The following is a 6,000-nucleotide window of genomic DNA, read 5'->3' as shown; positions in this document are numbered from 1 at the left end:
ACTGGTGAAGAAGTGGGAGTTCCTGCCTCCGCCCCCGTGTGCTTCGGCTCTGCCTCAAGCATCAAATCCATCCCCACGGACAGCCCGAGATGACAGTCACTTACTTGCCATTTCTTCCAGTTCTGGGGAGACCCCACGGCCTCTCCTCCATGTCCCCTCTGGAGGTTCACATGGATTCCCTTCCCGCTGGTCCTCGTGGCCCTTTATTTGCACTTTTCATCTCAACAAGTCCCCTCCTGCCCCCGGAGGGAGCGCGAGAGAACCCTGGGTCCCCCGTGTCCTTGTTGGAGTCAACGGAGATGCGTTAGCCCCATCTGTATGGCACAGATGCTCCCCGGGCCTCGCCTTCCTGATGGGCATCTGCCTCAACTCAGCCGGATGCTTGTCTCAGCTTGGGCATCGCACGGCCCTTGGGCACCACGCCACCTGCTGCGCCCTGAGCGCTGTCCCCGAGGCCGCTGGGGCTGGCAGTCACGTGTCTACATGGGTCAGATCTCCCGCGTGATGGCCAGAGCCACGGGTCCGCCCGCAGGGAACTAGTTCATGGAAAGACCGCGTTGTCCCGATTTTCCCGTTCCCTGAAATCTCCCTGGACTCTTTCTCGCAACAGACAAGACCGTGGAGCCTAATTGATAGAAGTGCACTTGCCATAATCCCCCTTCATGTTTCTGTTATTTGCTCTTCTCTGGACTACAACGTCTCAATGATTAAAAACCACAAGTTCTTATGACTTCTTCCCCATGTTCACAGGTCCAGCACAAACAGTGTTTTTTTTTTTTTTTTTTAAGTTTTTTTTTTCTTTTATTTATTTGAGAGAAAGAGACAGGCAGAGAGAGAAGCAGGCTCCATGCAGGGAGCCCGACGTGGGACTCGATCCTGGGTCTCCAGGATCATGCCCTGGGCTGAAGGCGGCGCTAACCGCTGAGCCACCCGGGCTGCCCACAAATAGTGTTCTTAAATGAGACGCTCCGTGAGAGCTGAGGGACCTTTAAATTCAACACACACACACACACACACACACTTTGCTGTTTGTGCTGCACTGAGTAGAGGGCACAGGTGGGTGGATTACTCACGAGCAATGCTTTTTACTGTTTTCCTGCTGTCTCTCCCTCACTCTCCTGCAGTAGATGCTGGTCCTTGGGTCCCCGGACACTACCAACAGCCCAAGTTTGCACTAAAGATTAGCTGTCCCGAGATGTTCTCTTTCAGGAGGCCGAGCACACGTGGACCTTCTCTCGGCCCAGACTCCGAAACCGAAGCACACGGTATTCAGAGAATGAGGAAGAACGTGGATGCTCTGGTCCAGATCTGTATCTGTGAGGCCCAGGGAGGAGATGGCTTGGGAAAGGTCACGCTGCTCGTGGTCACGTGGGGTGAGGTGTCCCAACAGCCCCATGCTGTCCCCTTCCACGTGCGGCCTCCTTCTGGGGCAGCTGAGTCCAGAGCGTGATAGCGCTGTGGGTTATTTTAGTCAGAGCATGCAGCAGAGGGGCACCGGGGGGCTCAGGGGTCGAGCGTCTGCCTTCGGCCCAGGGTGTGACCCCGGGGTCCTGGGATCGAGTCCTACATGGGGCTCCCTGCAGGGAGCCTGCTTCTCCCTCTGCCTGTGTCTCTGCCTCTCTCTTTGTGTCTCTAATGAATAAATAAGTAAAGTCTAAAAAAAATAAAAAAATCTAAAAAAAAAATTAAAAAAATATTTTTTTATTTAAATTATTATTTTCCACAGCTCATATGGAAGGCCCCAAGAGTATTAAAATGGTCCCAATTAAAAGGACCCACTATGTTTCTCAGGCTTTGAAGTTGCTCCGAAAGGTAAAAGCATGGTCTGCAACAGGCGGATGCCTCACTTCCGTCCGTACAATCACCCCTGGGTGGGCACACCCGCGGCCTGGCGGGGGATCGCAAGGCCACCCGTGGGAGGGCGCAGGGCCACCTCCATCACTGCCGGTCAGCGGCATGGGTGGGGGCCCGGTGCGTGGGCCCTTGGGCTGCCTGCTGACACCCGGAGACAGGGGGTGGACGCCGACGGGCAGCCCCGAGGGCTTGAGAGCAGCCCCCGGCCTGGGGAGCCCACAGCCGCCGCCACCCACTTGCTTCGGTTTCACCGTCACGCGGTCACACTGTGTTCACTGCCCTGCAAGCGGCCCGGCCACCGGCGATTCCTCGTGGACCCCGGGCCATTCACCAGGTCCCGGGGGGGCAGCTCAGAGCCCAGCGGGCACCAGGCCTCCGTGTTGTCAGGTGCGGGGCGGGTGGCCCTTGTGGGCCTGGCCCCCTGGGAACGCTGCAGCCCGGGGCACACGCGGGTGTCCCCGCCGTGCTCTCCCTCCTGCAGCCCCTACGGCAGGGCGAGGGCTGGGGAGTGCGGGGCACTTTGTCCTCGTGAGCCGCAAAAACGCACACGGTAAGAGTCTCTTCAAAGGCCACATGAAGTGTCCCCTAACATCCTGGGCTCCAGGAGGAAGACAGAAGCAGGCCGCATCCTTGCTGGGAGCATATGAAGGGCAAGAGTCAACATTTTGCTCAGGCCTTACTTCACAGTCCAACATTTCCATTTTTTTAAAAGATTTTATTTATTTATTCATGAGAGACACACACACACACAGAGGCAGAGACACAGGCAGAGGGAGAAGCAGGCTCCCTGCAGGGAGCCCGACGTGGGACTTGATCCCGGGACCCCAGGGTCACACCCCGGGCTGAAGGCAGTGCTAAGCCACCTGGGTTGCCCCATTTCCATTTTTTTTTTTTTAAGATTCTATTTATCTGAGGGAGAGTGAGCACGAGCAGGGGGAGCAGCAGAGGGAGAGGGAGAAGCGGGCTCCCGGGACCCCAGGATCACAACCCGAGCTGAAGGCAGACGCTTCACCAACTGAGGGCCCGGGCGCCCCTGCATTTTTCTGTTTTTTTAAAATAAGGGTTTGAATTACTTTATCGTTCCAATTTGATGAGAGCAGGGACCCAAACTGACATGCCTACGGGGTCAGGAACCATCTGTGAGGGACGGACGTGAGGCGGGGTGTGTGATGGGTCACAGAGGAGACTCCGCGTCCATCTACGATGAGCAGCTCGTGCTGCATCCCGCAGTTCGTTTCCTCAGTTTTGATGTTGCCGTATCTGATTTTTTTTTTTGAAAGAGCAGAAATCAAGATTTCAACGCATGATCTCCTCCTGCATTTGAAACGTTGCCCACGTTCATTCATAATAGTTAACCTTTGTTGAGACCTAGCCATTGTTCTAGATACTTAACAGGTACCCACACGTGTCGTCCTCCGAACCACCTTTGCCGTCAAGGTAAAAACTCAGGTGCAGAGACGTGGATAAGATGCCCAACGACACGGCTCTAGTCTGACCTCCGAACCCTTGTGCTCGACTTGAGCTGATGCGGTTGGACTTCTTCCGGCCCAGGTGGCCTAGGAGGTGGACGCAGACCATCCAGTCAAACACGGGCAACTGGTCTGTGCATTCTAGCTCAGCCCGTGGGTGCACAGCACCCCTGGGGCCACGGTGATTGGTTCTGAACGCTCACTCATGCCCGTGTTGGGGTGAAGAGCCTGCCCGTCCTCCAGACTTGCAGCAACCTACACATTCCCGTGTGGGTTAAGGCAGCTGGAGTTGCTCTGCGTACCAGCAAATGCACTGACCAGCTGGCTCGACCAGCAATGCCCTTGGGGGTATATGTACCCAGCAGAACTGAAAGTTGGGTCTTGAAGACCTAGCTGCTCCCTGTGTTCGCTGAAGCACCAGGCTCAGCAGCCAAGACATGGATGCAAGCCCAATGCCTATTGACAGATAATGGATGAACAAAACATGGTGCACGCAGAAATGGAATAGTGCTCAGCCCTAAAAAAAATACATATATATATATAGGAAGTCGTATCACGTGCAATAACAGGGATGACCCTTGAGGATGTTGTGCTGAGTGGAAGAGGATAGTCACAGAAAGGCAAATATGGCAGCATTCGGCCTTCTGAGGTTCCTAGTGTAGTCAGAGTCACGGAAACACGAAGTAGAATGCTGGGTGCCGGGGCCCCAAGGGGAGCTAATGTTTCATGGTTATAAAGGACTGGCCCCGTGACACCATTCTGGAGATCTGCTTCACGACACCATAAATGCACTTAACATCACCAAACTGTGAACCTAAACATGGTTATGCTGTTATATGTTGTTTTCAAGGATTTTATTTATTTATTTGAGAGAGAGAGAGAGAGAGAGAGAGAGAGAGAATGAACTCCAGCGGGGAGAGAGGGAGGGAGAGGGAGAGAATCTCCAGCAGACTCCGTGCTCAGCATGGAGCCCAATGCAGGACTCGATCCCAGGACCCTGAGATCTTGACCTGAGCTGAAATCGAAAGTCAGATGATTAATCCACGGAGCCACCCAGGTGCCCCTAGATATTGTTTTTAATCACAACCTAAAAGAGGAAAAGCCTACTAGTGGACCCGGCAGCTCACGTAGACGACCGAGGAAGGCCTGCATGGGCTGAGCGCAGCCCGAGGCTGGAGCAGAGTCCCCGACCCGTCCGCCACCCAGCCCATGACAGCCCTGGTTCATGTGCAGCCCCCACTTCCTCAGAAGTCCCCCCAGTGGGGAGAAACCAGTGACAACATGGTAACTTTGTAGATACAATTGGTTATGTTAGACCCGTGTCAACATCTCTGATTTCGGGAGGAGCATTTAGAAGTTGGTACCCGTGAAACATCTTCATGGCGACAATACACACGCGGAAGGTGGAGGGAAAATGAGGCTGTGTTGTGCTTATTACGAATTATCTCCAAAGCCCCAGGGTTTCTAAGGCGGCTAAGAGACAAGGCAGGTTTGTGTGTGTGTGCATGCATGTGTGTGCGTGTGTGCATGCGTGTGCACATGCATGTGGATGCGCATGTATGCATGTGTGCATGCGTGTGTGCGCCCATGTACATGCATGTGTGCATGTGTGCGTGCATTTATGCATGTGTGTGCATGTGTCCGTGTGTGTATGCGTGTGTGTGCGTGTGCATGTGTGCGTGCATGCATGTGCCCATGTGCGTGCATGTTTGCGTGTGTATGCGTATGCATGTTGTGCGTGTGCACGTGTACACATGCTCACAAATGCCTGTAAGAGCCAGGTGAAGGCCAATGGGTGTGTGGGGACAGGGCAGGGGGAGTATCAGGGACCTTCTATGTGGGAACTATGGGCTGCCGCAGTCGGGGCAGAGACAGGACACGCATGCCACGGTAGTCCAGTGGTGACATCGGGACGACCAGGCCACAGCCTACTTGGGGCAACATGGGCGCAGCCAGAAAGGTGGCGAGGCCAAGCCTGGGGGCCACCCTCCACTCCTGCCGTGGGTACAGCTCAGATGCCGCAGCCTGTGTCGTACCCCCGGCGAGCGGTCCGCGTAGGCGCTGCTTGTGCTGGGCTGAGTGGCTCCCTGTTCCCTCCAAACTCCCGCATCCGAGTCCCAACCCCCAGCACCAAAGGAGGTGGCTGTACTTGGATGGGGTCTTTAAAGAAGTGATTCTGTTAAAACGAGGCCCTTTGGGTGGGTCTTGCCCCGATGTGGGGGGCGTCCTGTGTGGACCCCGACTCCACCGCAGCTGCAGTGGGTGAGGCTCTGCACCTGGGGGCCCAGGCTCTCCTCAGCCGCCCCAGCCCAGGCAGGTCAGCATGCTTTTCTGGCCTCACCTTCCCCTCTTTGTAAACAGAGGGGACTCAGCCCTTTGGAGCGGGGTCTCTGAAGGCCACTCTGCGACAGAAGCCTGGGCACAACTTAAAGCCCTGATGTTTGCCATTTGCAGCTTTGCAAGGGTCCAATGATGGGACGGCCGGGCTCCCCTTGGTGGTCCAAAGAAGCAGGGCCCTGGAGGCTCCTTCCTGGACCAGAAGCCGCCCCTTGGCTGCACGCCCACGGGGGGACAGGGCTGGGGGCAGCAGGTGAGCCCCAGAGTGCAGCCGCCGCAGCCTCCCTTGCCTCCCCCGGGGTGGGCGGCTGGGCTCCTCTGGCTGGATTCACCCTTGTGC

The sequence above is a fragment of the Canis aureus genome, chromosome 21 (genome assembly GCF_053574225.1).
Source record: "Canis aureus isolate CA01 chromosome 21, VMU_Caureus_v.1.0, whole genome shotgun sequence".
NCBI classification, from domain to species: Eukaryota; Metazoa; Chordata; class Mammalia; order Carnivora; family Canidae; genus Canis; species Canis aureus.
This window is presented reverse-complemented; position numbering follows the sequence as displayed.